Source organism: Pelobates fuscus, chromosome 1 (assembly GCF_036172605.1).
Source record: "Pelobates fuscus isolate aPelFus1 chromosome 1, aPelFus1.pri, whole genome shotgun sequence".
Lineage (NCBI taxonomy): Eukaryota > Metazoa > Chordata > Amphibia > Anura > Pelobatidae > Pelobates > Pelobates fuscus.
Window position 1 is genome coordinate 60,300,960 of NC_086317.1, and position 26,340 is coordinate 60,327,299.

Genomic DNA, 26,340 nt, shown 5'->3' on the forward strand with positions numbered 1-26,340 from the left:
TACTTTTTTTCTCATGAATTAATTTCCACCTCATGTTATTTAAGCAGACCTTTCATCACAAAAAAAACAAATAAAAAAAACTCAAATCCACATAATTATATGTTTGAAACCTCGATGGCTTGTTTAATAATACTTTCTACATTGCCTAGTCAAATACGAATCGTTTAAGGGTGTATTTTAAAAAGTGCAGCTTGTGACTTGAGAATCTGTTTAAAATATTTAGAACAAAATAGATGAGATGCAAAAAATCTCCATTTCAGCAGTGTAAAAAATTATTTATTTTCCAACATAGCTTTTTTCAGGTCAGCGCAGTTCATCATTTAGTGAATAAACCACAATGTCCAAATCCTATTTTCCAAAGCAAATCTATTGAGAATATTTTGGCATAGAATCATTTTGCATCTGGAATGTTTTGATAAGTCCTCAACGCCTCTGAAATGTAAAACGTCCTTTTTCGCTCATGGATAAAATCCTCTGAATTCTTTTTGCTGGCATATGGTATACTGCAGCCCAAATAGTGACTTTTCCATTTACATTTTTCCACACTTCAATAATTCAGACACCTGTAACTTTCAAACCAATGTTCAATCACTATTCCACACCTGCAACCATACAAAATGTTCCCTTTTATGCTGTGCCCATTAAATTGACAACCTTTAAAAAATCCCACATGGTAACATTGGCAATGCTCCCAAAAAGCACAATAATTGATGGGTTTTTTTTAGTCACTCATTTGTCTTCCCTGCTCATCTTCCAGTTAATCGAATGTAATGTGCAAAAACATAATTTGTTTTGCCGGTTTGGTTTGAAAAGAAGGAGCACTGAAAAGGCTTTGTCACATGATGTTATAACATATTTCTCTCTAGGGTGAATAAGCAAAAAAATAACTAAAAATTAGGGGAGGGGATGGGGAGAGAGGAGGTAAGTTGATGGGGGGGGGGCAGGGGGTGAAGTACCACTTTAAACTGGTATGTTATTGAGTTTTTTATTATAAAATCAAGCATTCCATTCAGTAGGTTATTGCAGAGTAACAAAAATCAAACTTTATAAAGCTGCAATACAAACTGTCAAAAGCTAAAGGAAAATTAAGTAACATAATAATGCTACATTTTACATCACAATATTAATTTGTACTAATTTGATAGGGGATCGTATTCTCATATCCCATACTGCATGCTGGGTGATATTGCACATTGCATTAAAGGCCTTAAAGGAACACTCCAAGAACCATAACCACTGTTCTCACTAAGGGTGGTGTAGTAGTTATGGAGCCAGGAGTTCCCTGGCACCCTCCCAATGTTAAAATGTTTGGCAACTTACCTGGGTTTGACCAGGTGCCTGTTACCTCCTCCATTGAGAGCCGGTCACTCTCTCCTCTGAGCTTGTCTGTTGATGCTATTTGAAAGTGATCAATTGATGCTAGCAGCCAATTCATGGCAATGCTTGACTCAGAAGAGAAAACAAAAACTCTATGCAGGAGCTACACCTCCTCTTTGTCGAGGAGGTTTAGTGGTTATGGTATGTGGAGTGTTCCTTTACTACACAATATCACTAACACTGTGCAGTACAGTGCTCTTAATCTCTGGGAAACACTAGTACATACATGTTCCAGCCAGTGGCGTACACATGACCTATGGGGCCCCGGTGCGAAAATTGATCCGTGGGCCCCCCCCGCACGCTTACTCTGCGCAGGCCGAGGCCGCAACACATGGCGGCGGGCACCTGGTCGCAGGTGTTGCAGGGTTGCGACCCCTGCGACCGCGGTATGTACACCAGTGCATGCAGATGCACACACACTTAACCCCTTAAGGACCAAATTTCTGTAATAAAAGGGAATCATGACATGTCACACATGTCATGTGTCCTTAAGGGGTTAAAGGACCACTACAGACACCCAGATCACATCAGCTCAATGAAGTGGTCTGGGTGTCAGGTCCCTCTAGTTTTAACCCTGCAGCTAAAAGCATAGCAGTTTCAGAGAAACTGCTTTGTTTCACAGAGGGTTAATCCAGCCTCTAGCGGCTGTCTCACTGACAGCCGCTAGAGGAGCTTCCGCGATTCTAAGACACAACGTCCATAGGAAAGCATTGAGCAATGCTTTCCTATGGGCGGTTTGAATGCGCGCACGGCTCTTGCCGTGCATGCGCATTCGGAGCTGAGCGGCGGAGGGATCCCCAGCGCCAAGGGAGTCCGGCGCTGGAGAAAGGTAAGTGCTGAAGACACACACACACTCTCATGAACAGACGCATACACACTAGCTAACAGACACACACATTTACTGACAGAGACACACTCAGCGACAGACATACATACACACTCACTTACAAAACATACACTCTCACTGACAAACACACACTCACTAACAGACATCAAACAGACTCACTAACACAAACACACTCAGTAACAGACGCACACAGTAACACACTCACTAGCAGACACACACTCACTGACACTAACACTAACACATACGCTAACACTCACAGTAACACTAACACACACACTAACACTCACAGTAACACTAACACACACACTAACACTCACAGTAACACTAACACACACACTAACACTCACAGTAACACTAACACACACACACACTAACACTCACAGTAACACTAACACACACACACTAACACTCACAGTAACACTAACACACACACACTAACACTCACAGTAACACTAACACACACTAACACTCAGAGTAACACACACACACACACACACTAACACTCACAGTAACACACACACACTAACACTCAGAGTAACACACACACACACACTAACACATTTTTTTTTATTTATTTAAACCCCCCAGCCTCCTTACCTTTTGGAGTGCTGAGGGGATTCCCTGGGGTCCAGTGGTGCTGCTGGGCTCCTGGGGGGGGGGGGCGGCCAACCGGCAGGCAGGCAGGCAGGCTGGCAGGCGCGCGAGGGAGCACTCTCCCCTGAGTGCTTCCTCTTTAGCTCCCTCCCGCGCCGCGTACTGATACCGGCGCCGGAAGATGACGTCATCTTCCGGCTCCGGTATCAGTGCGGTGCGTGAGGGAGCTGAAGAGGAAGCACTCAGGGGAAAGTGCTCCCTCGCGCACTGGCCAGCCTGCCTGCCCGCCGGGTGTAAGCAGGGCCAGCCTCGGGGGGCCTGGAGGTGGCCGGCTCCTGGGCCCCCAGGAGAAGAGGCTGGCCCAGAGTGTACATACCGGGTCGCAGGGGCGGCCAGGCCCCTTGGTGGGCCGGGCCCGGTCGCAGCCGCGACCCCTGCGACCCTGGTATGTACCCCACTGGTTCCAGCCTACCCAAGATTAGTTACATTTCTGGGCAACATTTACTATTTGCAACTAGAACCATTAATTCATTGACACTGAAATACTAGGAGAGGAGTTGGAGAGACAAAGGAAGTGATTCTCTCTCTTGAGATCCTCTCCTAGCAAATGACTAAAAGGAATGTAATTGAATTAAGGACTGGAGTCACAAAATATCTGATGTGCAACAGTATGACTCCCCCCCACCCCCTCAATTCTGTACATGTCCCGGAGATGTGCTTAGATTAAAGGTCTGTGCCAAACCAAAGCTCTTACTTTTATCCTTGCCCAAATCATTATTTAAAAAATAATTATGTAATATTAAAAGATACATAATGGGAAAATGTGTATTAGGAGAAAATAATAGAATCTCTACTATGTGTAAGCCAGAACCCCTAGAGGTCATTATTTTCCATCATAAGACATGTTTGCCAAAATATTCCATGTATATAAGATTATGTAAAATTTTATTGGTCATAAGTATTAGCTATTTATGAGGGGAATGATAATACAATGATAATAGAGCTGATTGTTACCATGCATGGACACATTTATTAAGAAAATCACGAAGTGTCAAGGTCTCACTCTCAAAGCTTGCTAAGAATGTCATTAAGAGAGAAAGGCAAGGGGGCGACACAATAGAAACCTTCAAAAACTGCATGGATTATTATCAAAAGTTGAAGAAGGATGCATATTCAGTAAAATAGTATTAGAATGTAAGGTTTATTTCCATGTTCAACGGTTGAACCGATGAGTGGTGTGATAAACTACAAATAATAGCACCGGACTATCAAAAAAAAAGTCTCATCACTGGGACATTTGTTGGGCCAGTTCGTTATGTTCTACTATTCTACTATCAAAAAAAAGCATTTTTAAAACTTTTTGGTTACACATTATGTCAGATCCTTCGTACTTAGTCAGTGGGATGGTGGTATATACTATATATACACAAAAAAAATTGTTTGTCAAAAATATTTCTAACACTGAAGCAACATCGAGAACTGTTGTCTATGGTTCAGAAATTATGTGATTCCCCAAGTGTTACAAATCGCTATTTGTAACTGGCCCTTTAAATGAGAAATTGCCCTGCTTCCCTGGATTGTGGAGAAGCATGTTTGCCAGCCTCCTGCCTCATGACTATGGCCCCTGGAAGATTGTGCCCCTGAAAACTTATTAACATTTATTGGGTGTGTATGGCCCTTTAAGAACCGTCTGGGGACATATTGTGACTTTGCTGAACAATGTCCCTTTAAGACTATGTCCCCAGACCTGTAAAATAACTTGCCCCTGGCTTTCTCCCACTTGATTCAGTAAATAGGGCTTACTGAACCAAGTACCACACAGGCGGACCACCCAGAAGCTAAAGTGTGCAGGCAATTTACCTCCCAGGCTGTGAGGTTACTGCAGGTTAATTGCCGAGCGCTGGGTGGCCGCCATTCGGCAGCCGAACACGTGGCGGCGGCCATTTTAGTCATTCGAATGCGGTCAGCGGTGTATGCTAAAGATTCTGTGGAACCAAAATCGGCTACACATTCTGCCGAACACCGCTGACCCTTACCTTCTCCCATACTGAACTTGCAGCTCCAGAGACTAAGTCCCGTTCGAAATGGGACTTAGTCGTTTTTCGGCATGAAATTGACCGGCCGCACAGCCCAAATCTATGGAACTGTTTTGGGCAGGAAATTGTGCTTGCGGTCGGTCATAAAGGGACTTCCAGCTAACTTTTGATCCACTGGAGGGATTTGGCTGATTTTTGGAAGTGTTTATGTTTGATGTATGCTGAGTCTGAATATGTAACTTGTATTGAAATTGAATGTATGGTTTTAAAGTTACAGTGTGTATGTGAAAACTGTATTTTTATTGTATGTAATAATTGGTTTAACTGTTTATCTGAGGGGAGGGAACCTGTGGGCTGTACTATGCTGTTATTGGTTAATTTCATCCTCCCCCTGGGGGTGTCCTGTGTGTACCTTATCCTAATAAAAAGCAGGCTGGGTGTTCCAGTCCTCAGACCTCTTCTGACCCTCAATACGTAGCCTTGTCTCGTTATTGGAGGGAACTGCTATATCACACTGGGGATTGCTATGCGCTGCATATTCCCCTGAGCTCTTAATCACTTAGCTCTTTTAAGAGCTTGTTCCTGTTACGCTCTCCTGGAGGAGAGGTCTTCCCCACACGGTCCTGGAGGACAGAAGCCGATCCAGGGTGGAAGGAAGACGGCGCGGCTCCAGTTAAGCTACGGCGGTTGTGGAGCCTGCGGTGGTTGTGGTGTTGTCTGCAGTGCTTGGAGTCCTCTGAGAGCGCTAGGAGCATCCATCAACGGAGGGTACTCGGTCGGAGTACACGGAGCTCCGTTACACCAAGCAATACATTATTGTGAGAAGTCCTTTCTCCTTTTAAACTTTTATAAACTTGAATCGGAATATGTAAGAGCTACAACATGAATTACATAGTTACATAGGCTGAAAGATACATGTGTCCATCAAGTTCAGCCTTCCTCACATTTGTTTTTTGCTGTTGATCCAAAAGAAGGCAAAAAACTCTGTTTGAAACACTTCCAATTTTGCAACAAACTAGTGTGACATGTCATGATTCTCTTTTATTCCAGAAGTTCGGTCCTTAAGGGGTTAAACGCATGACTTCATGTCCTATGTATAGTCCTGTTTGTGAATAGATTTCCACACAATTGTTTGTATTGGCCCTGGATAAATTTGTATAATGTTATCATATACCCTCTGAGGCAATGTTTTTCCTAATTAGATTCCTAAGAGATTTAAATTTGTTAACCTTTTTTCATAGTTAAAATGTTTTATTCCTTTTATTAATTTTGTAGCCTACCTCTGCACTTTTTCTAGTGCCATAATATCCTTCTTCAGAACAGGTGCCCCAAATTGCATAGAATATTCAAGATGTGGTCTTACCAGTGATTTATAAAGAGGCAAAATGATATTCTCATCCCAAGAATTAATAGCCATTTTAATGCATGACAATACCTTACTCGCCTTAGCCACCGCTGATTGTCATTGCACATTGTTGCAGAATTCGTTGTCTACAACAATTCCCAAGTCCTTCTCATGTGTTGCTTGTGCATTCTTTACACCAAAATGCATAACTTTGCATTTTTCTACATTCAATTTCATCTGCCATTTGAGTGCCCAGTCCCCCAGTCTATCTAAATCCCTCTGCAGCAAAATAATATCTTGCTCACATTGTATTACTTTACAGAATTGTGTGTCATCTGCAAACACTGAAACATGACTTTCAATGTTTTTTTTTTCCAAGATCATTTATAAACATGTTAAAAATAGTTCAGCACTCCAGATGTTGTGGACTACATCCCCCAATCCCTATATTGCTCTTACACCAATAATACTAGCAAGGCCTCATGGCAGGTGTAGTCCAAAACATTGGGAGTGCCGAAAGTTGCCACCGCTGATTGTCATTGCACATTGTTGCAGAATTCGTTGTCTACAACAATTCCCAAGTCCTTCTCATGTGTTGCTTGTGCATTCTTTATGCCAAAATGCATAACTTTGCATTTTTCTACATTCAATTTCATCTGCCATTTGAGTGCCCAGTCCCCCAGTCTATCTAAATCCCTCTGCAGCAAAATAATATCTTGCTCACATTGTATTACTTTACAGAATTGTGTGTCATCTGCAAACACTGAAACATGACTTTCAATGTTTTTTTTTTTCCAAGATCATTTATAAACATGTTAAAAATAGTTCAGCACTCCAGATGTTGTGGACTACATTCCCCAATCCCTATATTGCTCTTACACCAATAATACTAGCAAGGCCTCATGGCAGGTGTAGTCCAAAACATCGGGAGTGCCGAAAGTTGCCGGTGCTTAATAGTGCATATGTGATCAATAAGCATCTAAAGAGGGTGTTTGTGAATTAGTTGGATAATATTTATTTAAATGTTTGGGTGGGGGGTGGGTGGGTTGTGCTTAGTTGTTTTCTGTATGATCATGTCAGGGTGTGCGATAAGAGCTATACAAATGCAAACAACCCCCAGCCAATTTGCATCTATCCCAGTAACTTCTCATTTTGCTTCCATTTTCCACGGATGGTGCTTGTATCCCAGATGCAAGAGCGGTGTAAATTTTCTTACAGTGTTGTGCAGAGCTATATTATATACGAGTGATCCATGTGGTTTTATAGCACATTTTTATTGTGTCTTTAGGAATTAGAGATTTGTTATGAATTTCTCCTTTCATTCATCATAGGCCTAAAGCTGTGTAATCTATCATTTCATGTTTATTTGCATGTCAATGAGTGAACTAAGTATTTGATCCCCTACCAATCAGCAAGATTTCTGGCTCCCAGGTGTCTTTTATACAGGTAACAAGCTGAGATTAGGTGCACTCTCTTAAATGGAGTGCTCCTAATCTCAACTTGTTACCTGTATAAAAGACACCTGTCCACAGAAGCAATTAATCAATCAGATTCCAAACACTCTACCATGGCAAGCCCAAAGAGCTATTCAAGGATTTCAGGGACAATATTGTAGACCTACACAAGGCTGGAATAGGCTACGAGACCATTGCCAAGCAGCTTGGTGAGAAGGTTACAACAGTTGGTGCGACTATTCGCAAATGGAAGAAACACAAAATAACTGTCAGTCTCCCTCCGTCTGGTGCTCCATGCTAGATCTCACCCCGTGGAGTTTCAATGATCATAAGAACGGTGAGGAATCAGCCCAGAACTATACAGGAGGATCTTGTTAATGATCTCAAGGCAGCTAGGACCATAGTCACCAAGAAAACAATTGGTAACACACTATACTGTGAAGGACTGAAATCCTGCAGAGCCCGCATGATCCCCCTGCTCAAGAAAGCACATGTACAGGCCTGTCTGAAGTTTGCCAATGAACATCTGAATGATTCAGAGAAGAACTGGATGAGAGTGTTATGGTCAGATGAGATCAAAATCGAGCTCTTTGGCATCAACTCAACTCGTTGTGTTTGGAGGAGGAGGAGGAATGCTGCCTATGACCCCAAGAACACCATCCCCACCGTCAAACATGGAGGTGGAAACATTATGCTTTGGGGGTGTTTTTCTGCTAAGGGGACAGGACAACTGCACCGCATCAAAGGGACGATGGATGGGGCCATATACCAAGAAATCTTGGGTGAGAATCTCCTTCACTCAGCCAGGGCATTGAAAATGGGTCGTGGATGGGTATTTCAGCATGACAATGACCCAAAACACACACCCAAAGCAACAAAGGAGTGGCTCAAGAAGAAGCACATTAACCCCTTAAGGACACATGACATGTGTGACATGTCATGATTCCCTTTTATTTCAGAAGTTTGGTCCTTAAGGGGTTAAAGGGACACTATAGTCACCAGTGCAACTACATATATTCCTGACCCTATAGTGTTAACATGACCATCTAGCTCCCCTGGGCCCCTAATGCCTCCCAAATATAGTAACAATCTTACTGTATTCAAGCCAGAAGCTGTGAATCTGCATGCTGTTAGACTCAGGAAAAACAAACAGTCTGCTGACATGTGATAGCCTGATCCAATCACAGTGCTTCCCCATAGGATTGGCTGAGACTGACAAAGAGGCAGATCAGGGGCAGAGCCAGCATGCTTCAAACACAGCCCTGGCCAATCAGCATCTCCTCATAGAGATGAATTGAATAAATGAATGGTAAGTTCAGTGTCTGCATGCAGTGGGCGGAGATACTGAATCACAGGATGCTCTTGCACAGCAGATCTGAGTGGATGGAGGCATATTATGCCTCCATCAACTCAGAAGTCCCTCTGGGTCACTCCAATATCCCTCCTGAGATGTGTGCAAACCTAATGGCCAACTACAAGAAAAGATCAACAGGGGATCAAATATTTTTTTCCCCTCACTGTATATACTAAGTCTAGTGCTGTATATTCTGTATACACCTGGTGTTCTACTTAGTCCTTTTGATGCACACACCTGAATGTAAAAAAGTGCACTATTGACAATGTGACGTAATTGTCTAAATCAGGGGTAGACAACCTTCAGGCATTCCAGATGTTGTGGACTTCATCTGCCCCGATTCTTTGCCAGCATTATGGCTGTAAGAGCATTAAGGGTGATGCGGTCCACAACATCTGGAGTGACAAATGTTTCCTACCCCTGCCTGGTCTAACCTTTTTTTCGGGTGTTCACTGGAATACAATGTGAGATGTGTGCTATAGATGAGTGATTTTTCTACTGGAACATAAGGAATGTGTAACAAACAAACAAACACAAACATAAATAATTAACAAAAAATACACATTATAATGTAAGGCCAAGAGTATAAGCCCCACTCACCCCTGCCTAAAGATAAATTTAAGAAACAAACAAAAAAATACTTTAAAACATCCACTTGAGACTAGGAACTGCATTTAGCAGCATAGTAGTTATTACTCTACTCTCTATGATAACATACGGTCAGAAAATAAGGTTTTGACTTGTTATGGGCAATTTCTGCTCATAAATACAATATATTATTTGTGTTGAGTTATTAAAACTTAGAACAAACACTTTCTGTATGCTGGCATAGTAACTCATACGGGTAAGAAAAAAACAACTTAATCTGCAGAAAACCTGACAGCCTTGTGATTATTCAAGACTTGGGTCATCTATCAAACTTTAATATTTTTAATATATTACATTCCCTGCAAAGCAAATATATGGTTATGTGGGAAAACTGCCTAGCTATTATACTGAACAAAATGGATAAATATGTTTTCAAAATGCATTGTTTTATTTGACTAAACATTTTGAAACTAGACGGCTCACACCTCAATGATTTAAAGAAATTACAACTTTTAAAAATAAAAAATATTTAAAGCATTGCTGGCGTAAGTAAAACTTTTACAATAAGCAGAATTATGAATTTATAAAGTTCTGTATCTTTCTAAAAAAAATTTAGACAAAGGGTTTTATATCCCACTCCTATTGTGGTGGACCGCCTGGTATCCCGATTGGGTACCTCCGCAAAGCACACTTCCTAGCTATCGCTGGGACACCATCAGCACTTCAGCCCCTACCTGCCGAAGCTTGGCTGGGGTCTTGCTGTTGCTTTCCACCCTGGAAAAGGGTTCTAGAACCAGCTTCCAGTGGTCAAGGCTCTTCTGCAAAGAGTATAGCTGTTATAGCATTCCCCCCCACACACTAGCCGTGACTTTACGCTGGGAGTAGATTTGTTTAATGCAGGCAAAGCTTCAGAATATATACATACAGTAAACTCCTCTCCTGTGCCTGAGAAATAATTGAGTCAAGAACGGTACAAACTCAATTATTCCCAGGTACAGAGAAATACAACAATTTTACAACTCCCAAAAAGTACCCCCAAAATACATGTAACCCCCTCAAGAGTCTCATCCTCAGATAGCCCTGATTTGAGTGCCTATCATATCCAAAAAGCCCTCAGATCGGTTCAGTGGTTTGGATTTTCCATGGAAGCAAACTTTTGACTTACCGCAGACGTGGCTTCTGCCCAAAATAGCTTCATAAGAAAAGTGTTAGCTGTCGGCCACTTTCGGGAGTCCAAAACTGAATGAAATACCGTACTCATCCTCTGGCTCCTAGATAGCAATTGTTTACCTAGTTCATGCAAACAATCCTACCGAACGACGTTCTCCTGACATGTATATAAAAGAAGCAGATGTTTGTTAAAGTTCAGCGGTGCTAATGCCTGCAAGATGTCCGCTAACTCAGTTCCCACGTGTTTGTGCATACGAACAGAGGCCATCCAGCCGAACACTTGGAATGTAGAGGTGTCAGTAGAGGTCAATAGGAGTTAATGAGCCCAGAGGTGGTCCACAATTTGTGTGGTTGTTCGGTTCCCAAAATAAAAAGGGAAACCACATGAACCAAGTCTTTTAAAGGTATTTTACATGGCCCATAGTCCTTGGGCAGGAGGTTAACCAATAGGCTCCTCCAAGAGCTTGTGGCAGACCACATTACTATAGCACAAAGAGCCTACACTAGTATAAACATGATATTTAAACAATACCTGACCCTATAGTGTTAAAACCACCATTTAGGTGACTTAACCCCCCACAGTACTGTGCCCGATCTGCCTCCTTGTAGACATCATCAGAGTTTAAGGTTTTAAGCCAATCCAGGAGCAGCCACTGAAGGTGTCCGTAGGGGGCAATGTAAACACTGCCTTTTCTCATGAAAATGTCTGAAGGGAATGATAATACTCACCAGAACAACTTCATTAAGCTGTAGTTGTTCTGGTGACTATAGTGTAATGTACCATTAATACTAGTGAGAAACAATTTGGAATAATCCAGTACATTACTCTGTATTTTGTTACTACTCCTACAAAGTCAGTAAACATTCTCATTTTTTATTGGTATTTAGAGCGAAGGGTAGTCTTCCCCACTGTTACATCATTCTTCTAACCTATGTCATGAGAAGAGGTTAGTGCGATTATGCTTTGAATTGTAATAATAATATTGTTAAAATCTACCTTCAATTCTAGGACTCTGACAAAGCTTAACAGATTCATGCTATTACCATTTGTGGTCGCATGTGTCCGAGTGTTCTAGATTGTAGAATAACTAGTGAAAAATACCCCAAATAATCATAAACATTTTCAAGTCAGTATTTTAGTAGTCTCTTAAAAAATGAGCTACTTAAAGTGTAGAGTCAAAGTAAGATGTTACCTATGTACATAACAATTTGAAACCCAGGAATACTGAACTAGCTGTTTCTAGTAAGTCCAAATTCCACCCATTTTACACTACCTGTTTTTACTTTGCGAGCATTATGCTGTATTATTTTACCTCTACATCCCTACATTTGGTAACTTTTGCCAGTTTCTAAGACTGTCTGACAGTTGAGCTTCAAACTAGGATGATGAGCTGGGATACTTCCGATATGATAGCACTGAGTCAATGACATTATGAGTGGAAGAGGAAAAGTATGAAGAACCTAGGGTCATAAATGACTAGTGTACCAAGATTTTCTAAACCTAGGTATGACAATTCTACCTATTCATAGGAGGGAGTATTATTATAGAAAAAAAAATAGATTAGAAAAATGTATATGTCGGTCTATCTATCTATCATTCATCTGTCTGTCTAGTTTACGTTTTACATTGAACATCCTGGGAGAAAAGTAACTCCAATATTTTGTCATGGTCTTATAAAATAACTAGTGCCAGTCTAAGATTTAATAGCTAGCTAAATGTGGCAAAAGAGAAAAGAAAAACATCTTTATTTTAGCAAACATTTTAAATCTCCAAACCACTTTATTGGTAACAGTGTGATTGTTTTCTTTGCTTTTTCTTACTCACACCATTTGGAGGTTTAAAAGCTATATGATTTCAGATTGCCACTTTGTTGACCACTGTGCTCAGCACATTTCTGCTGCGTATTGAAGTCTGCAACACTTTCATTGTTCCGTACAAGAGTCTATGGCTTTTATTAAGAACGATATAGCAGTAAATTGCATTACACCACTTCAAAAAGAACTCGTGATATGTAGGGAAAAGTCATTCCACCATTGCAAAGGAAACAGGCAGAGCAATAATCTGTCTGTACAGTTTAAAGCACAGTATCCACTTTCATGCACAGTAATAGGCAGTAATATGCCAGGTCTACCTGAAATAAAAGCATCTTCTTCACTAAACAGCAAATTCCAAGATTTTTCAAACAATACTCAAAAAGGTACGGAGATATGAACTTGGTAGATGTCAATTGCACCTTGAGTACATGCAGGCTGACCTATATAAAGAGAATATTCTGTGAGTTCACTGTTAATGTTCACATTGACTTACACTGAAGAATATATTAAATTAAAATTGTCTCAACCAAAAAAATGTCTAAAACTATAGCTTGAGTGATGAATACCCTATGTTTCAGCTGCGGTAGATGCAGGTGTTGTGAAAATGACAAACCATTGGCTTGACACCAAGAGCAATATAGCAGCTATGTGAAGTAGACAACATCCACATTTATTTTAAATAGAACAATACACAGCTTTGTTGTCCAAGTGATGAGACAAACAGCCAAGTGATACACCTATGTCTTCATAACCGCAATTCTTTTCTTCCTCAAATGAACGTCAAAGCTGTGGATTATTCTATTTTATTGTTGTATAATAAAGGTGGATTTTTACCCATGTCGCTTGTATATTTCTCCTGGTGGGGTATCATTACCTGATGATTAATATATGTAGGAAGTTAAACAGGTTGAATATTACTCCCAGAAGTTAAAGATTGCAGATGTTGCAAAATCATTGTTTTTATAGTGTGGAGAGCGGCTAGTAGCTCTCTAATCATTAAGGCACTAATTATTGATTCTGTGCTAAAAGTATTCATTATGACTTGAAGTCAAGAGGTGTTTGGAGAGTATAGTTATATTGCTACATAGTTTCCTTTATTGAGTTTCTCTAAGTTTATTGGAAGACATGATATACTGCAATTAGTATGGTATACAGAAAGTATTTTCAGAAAATTGAAAGAATGTTATAAATTCTTTGCTAACCAGAGGAGTAAAACTCATAATGGCTTTGTAAAGCCAAGAAAAAAAGAAAAACAAACATGTACGTTTCAAGGTTAATAACCACATTTTACCAACAAATAATACATACTTTCTCTAATTTTCCTCAAATAACTCTCTTTATATTATATCTATATATTGTACTTTATATTAATTATTTTCATTAATTGTCTTCACTAGATAATTTAGGAGTCAAGACTAATTTCATACTTGGGGATCTGTTGATGCAATAATGATGGCTTTTCTTAATACAGCAGTTTGTGAACTACAGTATAGACTTGGAGATTAGTTTTGGCTCAATTTCAGCCCAAAATTCTATATCCCGAGCTGCCTTGTGCCAGAATCTCAGGGAACACACTCGCACAAACTCTAGGGAATGGAATGTAAAAGAGGCTGTTTCTTTTGTTAGTTTTTTGGTGGGTCAGAGTGCCGTTCCCAGCACATGGCAAAATGAAGGATGGAATGGAGCTGCCCCTTTATTTCAAATGCTTTTCATTGTAGTCGTTTTGCCCTGCCTGGCTGAATCTTGTGGTGCCAGATGCAGTTGGGAGAAGCTGAGAGAACATTGTATTTTTCCACAGTTAATGACGCTCATTGACACTACAGACTGAATGTGTGGGATAGCTTTTTTCTTGTTAGGGTGGAAGGTGTGATATGGAGGTCAATTGTCCACTGACATTTTCACTTTATTTTCTGATAAACCCCCTATTTTTATCTAGAAATTACTTATCTAGAAATTGCTTCCCAATTTTCATTAATAAGAAACAAAAAAAGGAAAAACATTATAATAAATGATTATAAAAATAAATTATCTCGGCTGTTAAACGCTGGAGTATTTTGGTATACCGTGCATACCATGTGTTTAATTGCTCTAACTCCCTGTTTTGCGTTCTGTACTGTCATATCTCATGCCTCAATAAAAACAAAGATTGACAAAAAAAAAAAACAAGTTCTCTCACTGCCTATTTTTCTTTCTTTTTTTTTATATCCGGTGATATACAGAGTTTTAGTAGCAGCACTACGAGACATGATACATAAATAAAAAATAAAAAAAAGTCATGTGTTCAATCGGTATTCAAAGCCTGTTGACTTTAACTGTTTTGTGACAAACCCAAGAGATTTGCACCACTGAATTGTGGTTCTTATGAGATCCTGATAAATAGTAAGACTAGATTCTTCAAAGTGATACGGCATCTTGCCCAGCAGTGCTAGAATGATAAGGCACTTGTTTGTGAAGATGGGCAAAGGACAATTACGTTCCTCTTATGCTACAGGGCCATTGAATGCTTGAATCTGATTGGTTGACTAACATTCTAAGGTGTGCATTATTTTCAGGGAGACACACGGCTAAAGTAGTTCCAGACAGGTCTTGACCGCATTACAGTTTCATATCACTTCACATAGTCAACTGTAATAACGGAAAATTAGTCCTACATACAAGAGCGTTTTAATGACAAAAACTTGACAAACGTCTTGAAATACATGATCTCAACAATGTTTCCAGGTGTGGTAACTGTAGTAAAAGCGGAATAATTGACTCCAGGCCGTTGAATTATTAGAAAAATAATCCAACGGCCTCTCGTCAATTATTCCTTACATAGCATTAGAGGCTGTGTGCATTGGCTTAGTCAAGAGGTATGCCCCAACAAAAGATGATCTTCATAGCCTGACTTGGGGGTAAGATGGATGTCACGAGGTGTTGAAGCTAGCCTACTGATGTAATTCCATAGTTTTTATGGTAACTGGAATGACTCTTATTTTAATGTAATGACATCTTTTTTGGTCCTCTATAATGATCATTTGCAGAGTGACCATGTTTTGGGCAGACTGAAGTTGATGGACCATGTCCCTTATGTTAGACAGACTTGTATGAAGATTTGTAAAGTATTTCTCAGTGGCTCGAACTTTGTCCCTATATATATATATATATATATATAAATATATAAAAAAAAAAATAATCCAAACATTTAATAATTTTGAGCAACTAGGTCTTGCCATTGCAAATATCCCTGCTATTATGTAGATATCAGGCCAGGAAATATTGTAGCAATTATTGCATGCAAGCACAGTTATAGGTGATAGGCACCATTTTGTCCATCTCGTAATTTTTATTACCAAATGTATGTTTTTTTTTTACTGTCAAAGTAGTTAATAACAACACATTTTATTCACCCTGTACAAGTCTATTAGACCACATTATCTGTGATGTTTACCCAACCCGACAGTATCATTGTAAATATAGTGTACAAACGTCTGCAGTGTCAAAGTTAGTAATCAGAAGTCCTCTAAGGTGTAATCATATTGCTGGTTTGGAAATCCTAGTCTACTTTATTTCATTTGAACAAAAACAATACAATCTGTGTCTCGTTTTTCACACAGTTACACTGATTTATTGCATTTCATTATTATTTTTTGCATTTAATAATATTTTGAATCCTAACCTGTAGCTACACTTTTAGGTTTTGCCTATGCCTGTATCGAACCAGAGAGAATGGACTTCCACAGCTGTTGTATACATGTTGTATAGAGAGAATGGACACAATGCGTGCCCCTCCTCTGAATACTAGAGGACCTTTGGAGCCACCTGCAAGCATATTCATTGGTCCCACGTATTAAGTGAATGAAGAGGATAAATCCTAAATTGTATCTAATGTAACTTGTAATTGTTAATAATAATGTGGAGAGTTAAGATGGGAAAACAATTTTGGCTCCTTCCTGTTTATTGGGGAAAAATGGGCCTCTCAAATGATTTATTTATTTATATTTCCATAGTTTATTTTGTCCAGATTGTATCCATTTTCTTTGCATACATCCAATATATGTCTTATGGTGGCTATTGGATTACCAGTGAATGCTAAATCAATTCTCAGAGCAATTTGTTTTATGTTGAAATATAAATTATCAAAACCATCACGCAGAAATCTATTTTTTTAACTAGTTTGTATTTAGCAAACTTGATCCTTTTTTTCCAAAAGTTTTTTTTTTGGTCCAGTTCAGCTAATTTATATTCTAATTTAAGCAACTGATATGCCAATTGGAGCTTAGGTTAATAAACCACTAATGTATATTATACACCCAATTTTCCTTCATCAGATTGAGAGCCATGCAACTTCCAATTTAAAAAAAATATCATCCAATCCAGAAAAAGCACAAACAGTGTGTGTGCAATACAAATGCACTGATGATATAAACATTTTTATAAGGCTTTAATGTACCACAACAAACATTCATGGAACAAGCCTCTAATTGTTTCACTTAGGAAGGTGTTGTGTCCATGAAATGTCTGTGCTTGTACACTAACCCTCTGTAAATAAGTGGTGTCTCGCCTGTTAATTCACATTACATCTGGGCTAATATCTGTGCTTTTTTCTGGATTCATCATTTGAAAGTGTTGAAAGGGGACAGCATCACTGTCATGATAAAACATCATTGGCTGTAACTGCACTAAGCCCTCTACCCATTTTTTGGCTTTTTATCAGATAGGAAGACTGGAGAAATTGAGATTTCTCCTAGAGCACTGATAAGTTACCCTTTAGAAGGTTCAATAAAGATAGGAACATAATGCAGATAACATAAATGTGATGTTCAATTCATCAGATGTTTTAAAAAAAGAGTTTGGAAAATTGGGCTGGTTGCATTCTTAAAAATACAAAAGGCATATAATTATAATAAATTAAAGCACAGTTTCAATTCAAGATGAATGATTTCCCAATTGAGGCAAAGATTAAAAAAAAAAAACATCTTTACTTTTGTTTTGTCTTTTTGTAGATAGACAAAAGCAACAGACTTGAGACTTTAAATCTCATGAGCTTATACTTGATTTGTTTTTTCCACCTAAATTTCTGTTATTACAGTACATTACCATACTCTGTTAATATCTATAGGACAAATCCTAAACTGCAACATATTGTCATGTAGAAATAGGAAACTTAAAATATAAAGTGAGCTCTGGAAATTAAATTAAAATGTGAATTATGAAAAATATGCATCTTTTCTTATTTCTTTCATCTTTTATTTCCAAGCTTCCATTCATTTTATGTTTTTATTTTTTTGCTTATTTTTTCTTTTTAGTAATTATTCTGGTGTGCATGTCTAAGTGCGCATTGATTTCTGCTACTTATTTCAGTGCTGGACAAGTCGATGATAAATTGCAGAGTACAAAGCTATTTGTCAATTAAAAGTGTTATGAACAGTTATTACCATACTTTTTCCAGTGATTCTTGCATGGTACAGAGTAGTATTTGGTTCTAAATCAGTATTTCTATTTCAATTCAAAGTCTTTTTTCATATTTACTCTGTTAATAAAAATACACTTCTTGCTATGTTCATATATTATTAGATAGGTAATACAGATTTTTCTCTTTCCAGCATCATGATGCTTTTGAAATCAATTTAAATTCATAAATCCCATCTAGCTATTTTCTGCTTATATTTATCATGTGAAAAAAAAAATCATTCAACTAACAGATCTGGGAGATTAAAAATTCAATTTATGCAGACAACTCGTCCAGCACTTACATCAATTTATTGTCCCAGTGTCCCTGTATAGAGCTCAGCTGGGTTACCAAAATTCTGTTTGCCTGTACAATGCAAAATTATTTCTCAAAGATACTTGAATTGCCAATAATCAAAACTTGAGGACAATTCAGATCTGAGGCTCAAGGCATCCTGATTTCATATGAGAGAAAAAAAAAAGTCACCGGGGTACTTTTTTGGTTTTTTTTTAAATAGTACATCAGCATAGGTTTCATGGGACCATGGAATGTAATCTGGAGCAAATATTTTAAATGTACAATGCATGGCTAGTGTATGGAATAAAGACAATACAATACGTTAGTGCACAAACAGTTTTTCAGACACAATAAAGAAATATAATCATGTATATTTGTCGAAATAAGATCTTGTAATATTATTATGCGCTAATGCTAGACTAGGTCAAATTAACTGGAGCTAAATGGCAGATTATTATATCAGGCTACGGGGTGAATTCTAGAATAACTAATGAAAGTTAACCCTTTTTTAGGACAAGGGATAAGCAAACTCTTTGTTATTGTGAAATGTTAGTAGTCTTAATAGTTAAAATACCAGCCAATGGGAATGGGAAACTATTAATAAAAATTAAAGTAACTCGATCTCATGTGGGAACTGTTTCTTCTTAAACAAAAGTATTAAGGGGGGCGTGGCCTGAGCTCTGACCGAGATGGACGCTTAGAGAGTGAGCTCCGCTCCGCCAGCACAAAACATAGCCTTAAAACTAGCAATAAACGGCACACATGGGACGAAACCGCCGCACCGATACCCCTCAGACCCCGAGGGGCTCCCAGTCCGGACACACTCACGGACCGATGGACGGCTTCCTCCAAACCCACACCGAAGTAAGTGGGGAAGCGTGCGGATCCAATATGGCGCCGACATCACCCCCCACGAGCGGACCACGTGGCACTACCCTAGATGGGCTTGGGGAAGAGATCCGCTCGATGGCTGCTGCAATGGTGACTAAGGCAGACCTCTTAATTCACACCACATCCATACAAGATGCATTACGTGCGGAAATAGCAGGTATCAGATCAGAGGTCGCAGCACAAGCAGGCCGCATTCAGAATATTGAGCACGCACAGGAGGCCCAATCCACAAGACTGCAGGCAACTGACACAGCCCTTGCACGCCAGGGGGAAATGCTGTTGCACATGAGGAGAACGGTGGAAGACTTAGACAACAGGGGACGGAGGAGCAATATCAGAGTACGTGGAATCCCTGAAGCTGAAGGGGAGGAAAATGTCGAACACACCCTGAATGATCTCTTCCATCAGATCATGGGTGAGCAAGCTCCTCACACCTTCAAATACGACCGTGCACACAGAGCATTGCGCCCCAGATCCCTAGATGACAGCCCAAGGGATATTATATGCTGCCTCAGCTCGTTCCGTGACAAAGAAGCCATCATGAAAACAGCTAGAGCTCAACCTACCTGGAACCACCGAGGGGCACTGGTCTCCGTATTTAACGACCTCTCGCCCATCACCTTAGAGGCCAGGAGGGCTTTAAAACCCATCACGGCAGCCTTGCAAGAACGAAATATCGCCTATAGATGGGGTTTCCCATTTGCCTTGATGGCCCGACACCAGAATGGCTGGGCCTCCATCAGATGGCCAGAAGAGATCCCCAGATTCCTCGAGGAAATGGACTTACCGAACATCTCGGTCCTGGGCCCACTGGGAGGGAGACCCCAACTTCAAAGGGGAGCACCACGGAGGCGAGGAGGTGGATCGCCTCGGGGCCTAGCGAGACGCAGACGCAACAACCCAGAGGCACCAGAATAATGAGTATGCTCACCGCCTCCCTGAATACCCATCCCAACTTCTGCATTCCCCTGGATACCCACGTACCCCACCACCCCTTTGAAATTTATGGACTAACCGCAGACATTGGAACCCTAGGGGACTACCTCTCACAAAGACAGGTTACAATATCCCTTTGTTACGCCAACTCACTGGATATGGACGGTAGTTGTTATATGCCCACACAGACATAAGAGAGAACACGATCAGTACCAACTCTCAGACCAAAGGACACAGAACCCACCAACTACGGAAAATGTGGACACTGCGATACACTTGTTGAATGGTGCACCGAACCAGCTCCTGGAAAGCAGACATAGCGGGAGAACGACCCCATGCACGTGTGACTGTATATACCCCTACAAAACAGGACTCCGTTGTGAGAATCACACACCTCTGCATTGAACAAAACTCTGAACCCCCACATTGCACCGTCTAACCGAAAGATGCTCACTATGGACTAACGGTACAGGGTGTCACGTCCACACTCACACAACATTGGGTGTTCAACTTACTGACACGCTTATAGTCATGTTACCAACACATAGGCCGCACACGGCTCACATTTCAAAGGTTATGCAAACACTCATTCTATTGCAACATCTGTAATACCACGGTATACTAGCAGGGACATATACCTATACCACATGCTACACTCCGCAACATGATGTAAGGGGGGGAGGAGGGCTCGAGGGGGTATATGACTACAACAATGTCGAGGAATAATGCTACTTATGACTTATACAGATACACGTGGAGGTGATACCATTGATTGTACCTTATATGCATTGCCTGATACTCGTTAAATGCACATCCATTGCGGGGATAACTACGGGATGGGAGGAGGGGAGACGGGGAGGGGAAGTGACTTGAGCTATGCCACATGTTTACTAATATTGCTATGTTGAAATGTTTATATGTTGCTATTCATGTTTTCTTTGTTCCATACCATACCATGTGTTCTTCACAGCACTAGGCTGTGATGCTGGCGGTGAGGAGTTAGTTGATACAAAACACATACCACATACATACTTTGGATCCGTATCGGATCGGGGCGAGGCCGCCTACCCCTACGACAGGCCGTGCATAGAATAAAACGGCGGAGCTCCCCGGGACCCCAACTCCTGGTCTGGTTACTGGAGTGGGCTTGGGCAACCCCTGCCGTCGCACGACTATACCCCCCTTCTCCTGAAGGGGGACCGAGGTGAACACTCTCCCTTCCCACTGTGGGGGTAACCTCTATCTGGGGACCTAACAACCCCATTTTCTTAACCACTCCACTACACCCACTCTACACCTTACAACCCACACTTAACACACCGGCGTCTACCTCTCCCTTGCCCTGCGGTGCGGCCCACGGGCGGGTGGGCTCACCGAACCCGACACCCTACCCAATCCCAGCATCACATACCCAGACAACACGTAAAAGTCCGCACATTCGAGAGACCCACGAATTATTACTACACAGGTATAGCCAGGGACTACAGTGCACGCAAAGGAGTAACACGACATAACCTGCTACACCACGCCCGCGCAACACATAGAATCCAGGGAAACTATACGGAGACACGATTAGGCCTATTGATAACAATAGCTAAAAGACAGGTGCTGGTATCTCCGCGCGACCGGGCTACCTCGGTGGTGTGACTATGGCGTACCTCGGTGCCCCGCTCAAAGTCATGACTCTCAACTGTCGGGGCCTGAACGTCCCAGAACGGCGCACTCACCTACTGCGGGAATTACATACGAAACGGATCTCAGTGGCAATGCTCCAAGAGACCCATTTCCTTGAGGGCTACGCACCCAAACTCCGAAACCGACATTTCCCTAACAACTCCTTTGGCAATCACCCCGCGGCCCGCAGAGCTGGAGTTGCAATACTAATCGCAGCCAAACTGGACTTTAAAGAACTAGGTAAGATGACAGGCACACAAGGGAGGTTTCTCTTCCTCAAAGGCACCATTGCAGGCAAGCTTTACACCTTAGCGTCAGTCTATGTGCCCAATAAGAACCAGGCACGCTTCATCCGAAGAACACTGAACAAGCTGCGGGAATTCTCCGAGGGCACACTCATCCTGGGGGGGGACCTTAACACCCCCCTAGAACCCCACATAGACACCTCCACAGGGCACAGCCATATACCGCGATCTAGCCTTCACTCAATACGTAAGTCAATGGACGACCTGGGGCTAGTAGACTGCTGGAGAGCGCTCAACCCAGATACTAAAGACTACACTCATTACTCCGCACTCCATAGGCGCTATTCGCGAATTGACTACCTGTTACTTCAACAGGAAGGATTGCCCCGATTACGGAAGGCCGCCATAGAACCCGCTACATGGTCTGACCACGGTCCGGTGACAGTGGAACTGGAATCGCCGATGTTCAAGCCGGCACAATGGACTTGGCGCTTAAACGAGTCCCTGCTCCAGGACCCGGAGGTGAAAGGGGAAATTACACAAGCTCTCGACCTATACTTTCAAGAAAATGATGTGGCGGACATTTCACCAATCACACTGTGGGAAGCCCACAAGAGCACCATCCGTGGCACACTCATCAAAATCGCCTCACGCAAGAAAAAAGCAACCCTGAGGGAAATGACGGACCTATATGCTACCATCTCGAGGTTGGAACTCCAACACAAAGAAACTCAAAGTGCCGACGTACAAAGGGACTTGACAGAGGCCCGACACCGACTCAGGGACCTAATTACGAGAAGACACCACCGATTTCTACAACACTAAAAAAAAATTTTTTATATCCACGCAAACAAAGGTGGCAAATACCTGGCCCGCATCCTGAAAGGCGATACCCCCCGCACACGGGTGCACAAGATACGACTACCGACAGGGAATTCATCCCAACACCCAGACGACATCGCAAATGAATTCCGTCGATTTTACCACACCTTATACAACCTACCTGGCCCCGGAGTTACTCCACCGACGCAGCATAACAACACATCTATACACGAATACCTGCGTAACACCGTAAGCAGAACAGTGACAATGGAAGCAGCTAACATACTGGACGACCCGATTAGTATTGAGGAGATGGCTGCGGCCCTGAAGCGCACCAAATTGGGCAAAGCTCCAGGACCTGACGGCTTCTCCACAGGATATTACAAACGCTTTTCTTCCATCCTCTTGCCGAGACTGACGACTGCGGTCAACACCATCACCAAGGGGCAACGATTTGGACCAGAATCTCTGACAGCTACCATCACAGTGTTACTTAAGCCCGGAAAAGACCCCGAACAGTGCAGCAGTTACCGTCCAATATCCCTATTAAACGTAGACACGAAACTGCTCACTAAAGTACTCGCAACCAGGATACAACGCGTGCTACCAAGTCTGATCCACGCGGATCAGACGGGGTTCATACCAGGGAGAGAGGCCCGTGACAGCACCCTACGCCTCTTCTCTATACAGCACAGAGCCCGGGAGTCACGGGATAAGATTTTGCTACTTTCCACAGATGCTGAAAAAGCCTTTGACCGCGTCAACTGGTCATACATGCTGGACACGCTGCGAGCCATGGGACTCGGACAAAACATGCTGACATGGATATCGGCGCTGTACGACTCGCCCCGCGCAACGGTCCGAGTGAATGGGGCCCTGACACCTAGCTTTGCGATCAACAACGGAACAAGACAGGGGTGTCCCCTGTCACCACTCTTATTCGCAATAACACTGGAACCGTTGCTACAGGCGATCCGACAGAACCCAGATATCACGGGATACACATGGAAGGACACAGAGCACAAGGTAGCCGCTTACGCGGATGACCTCCTTTTTTTTATATCTAACCCACGGATCACGATCCCATGCCTACTCCTGGAATTTGAAAAATTGGGGAGAATATCGGGGTTCAAGCTGAACCTTTCAAAATGTGAGGTACTCAACTTGACCTTCCCAACAGGAGAATACACAGAAATGGGAGCCGCCTTCCCGTTCCGATGGTGCGTAGGGAAGATGAAATACCTCGGTGTCTGGATAACTACGAACCCCCAAGAGCTTTACCGATATAATTTCGCACACATCCTCCAACAGGTAACCAGAGATCTCGACAACTGGAGATATCCGCACATTACATGGCATGGTCGAATTACCGTACTTAAGATGAATGTACTACCGAGAATCCTCTATCTGTTTCAAACAATCCCACTGGCACCACCGCCTATCTTCTTTTCCACCCTAAAATCGGCTATCATACGGTACGTCTGGAGGGGTGAAAAGTCCAGACTACGACACGAAACTCTATGCCTACCTAGAAGAGAAGGAGGGCTGGCACTCCCAGACTTCCAACGATACCATCAAGCAACCACGATGCAGCGAATTCTAGAATGGCACGCAAATGACGCCCCAAAACTATGGGTGACTTTGGACAGAGGAGACTCGAAAGCTAAACTTAAGGCAGCAGTGTGGCAAGGAGGATCGAGACGTCACAATGACGGGGGAACAGGGAACCCAGTGACTCAAACACTGGTGACATGGGGGAAAATAAGGAAAACCACACAGGTCTCCCCGATCCCTAGCCCCCTGATCCCCATTACCCCTAACGCGGGTATAGGGGAGGTGTCCCGGCCCGGGCTTGGATATTCCTGGAGGAAAGGGACTACATCCCGATATACACTGTGCTTAAGGAAGGAACGATACAGCCCCTGCGCGCACTGTTGGCAGATAGACCTCTTACACCAATGGCATCCCTCCGACATATGCAGCTGACACATTATTATGAATCGCTTCCACTCAAAGAACAGCTGCATAGAGAACTCACCTGGTTCGAGGATATATGCCATCGAGGAGCGCAACTCGACAAAGCAGTCTCACAGCTCTACCAGCACTTAATAGTCAGTACCACCGCAAATAACCACACCTTCAAGAGACGATGGGAAGACCAACTGGGAGAATCCATATCAACATCGAAGTGGGACAAAGCGCTCTTGTGGCAACACAAAAGCTCCTCCAGTTCCCACTACCAGGAGGTCAATTATAAACTGATCTCCATGTGGTACTGAACGCCAGTTGCCTTACACAGAATATTCCCGGAGGTGTCCCCAACATGCTGGAGATGCCAGGAGGAAAGGGGGACAGTGGTACACCTGTGGTGGGATTGTAATACCATTATACCATACTGGGAACGAATTCGGACAGAAATTAAAGTGGTCCTAGGGGATGACACAGAGTGGTCTAAAGAACTGGCTCTCCTCCATATCACCTCTCAGTCCATATCTAGATATAAGAAGTCCATACTCAGACACTTATTGAACGCAGCCAAGGCCCTTATACCTCTGTACTGGAAACGTGTGGAGATCCCCACGGTAGAGGAGTGGCGCCATAGGGTCGGAGACATACAATTGGCGGAGGCACTGCAGGCATCCCTGGCGGGCCGAGAGACTAGGCACGCGGAGCTATGGCAACCTTGGTTCATTTACAAAGCCAGAGGACATTAAATAAAACACAGCCTAGCATGAGGGAGGGGGAAAAGAGGTTGAGCATTAGAACATAACACAGCACGTTAACACTGCCGGAAACACAAACACCCTTATACCGAGGGAATACCCCCGAGAATAGTAACCTCAACGTTAGATCTCTGGCATGGTCTCCCACACATACAATCTGACGCTGGGGATGAGTGGTCCGAGCGAACCAGGCCATCTCTCACTGGGACGGTGGGGTCGCTTGCCGTGGGGGCCGCATCGCGGGGACCCGGAGGGGGACGCTGACATGAACACCACCACAACCCACCTATCATATCGCCTACCAACAATCTGATCTTCCTCACTACCTACAAATAAAGACATCTCACATAGACATCATCACGTACACTCTACCCGGAGGGGCAAAAAGGTACTCAGATGTGAGATGAAATACCCCACCTGTGGGAACGCACTATTTTTGTTTACTTACTCAAGCTACAATCTTGACATACACACACTATACACTCATAGAAAAGGACACTGCATCTTACGCATATCGAAGGTATTAACAAGCACAATATGCTGAAAAATATGCTGAATTATAAACTGAAAAATATAAGATGCAGACATATTATGTAACCACGAATGTTTATTTGAGGCCTACGAGCCCTACAATTACTGTTACCTTGTTAATGTATATGATATCCTACTCCTTTTCAAAAACCTAAAACATAACAACAAACAAAAAAAAAAAATGTTGTACAGTACTTATGCAACACTTTA

General features: G+C 42.2%; 1 protein-coding gene across 1 annotated transcript in view; it reads left to right on the forward strand.

Moving 5' to 3' along the window:
- The window catches only part of EPHA6 (EPH receptor A6), an 814,401-nt gene that overhangs the window by 203,353 nt on the left and 584,708 nt on the right, over positions 1 to 26,340 (forward strand). The window lies entirely within an intron of this gene.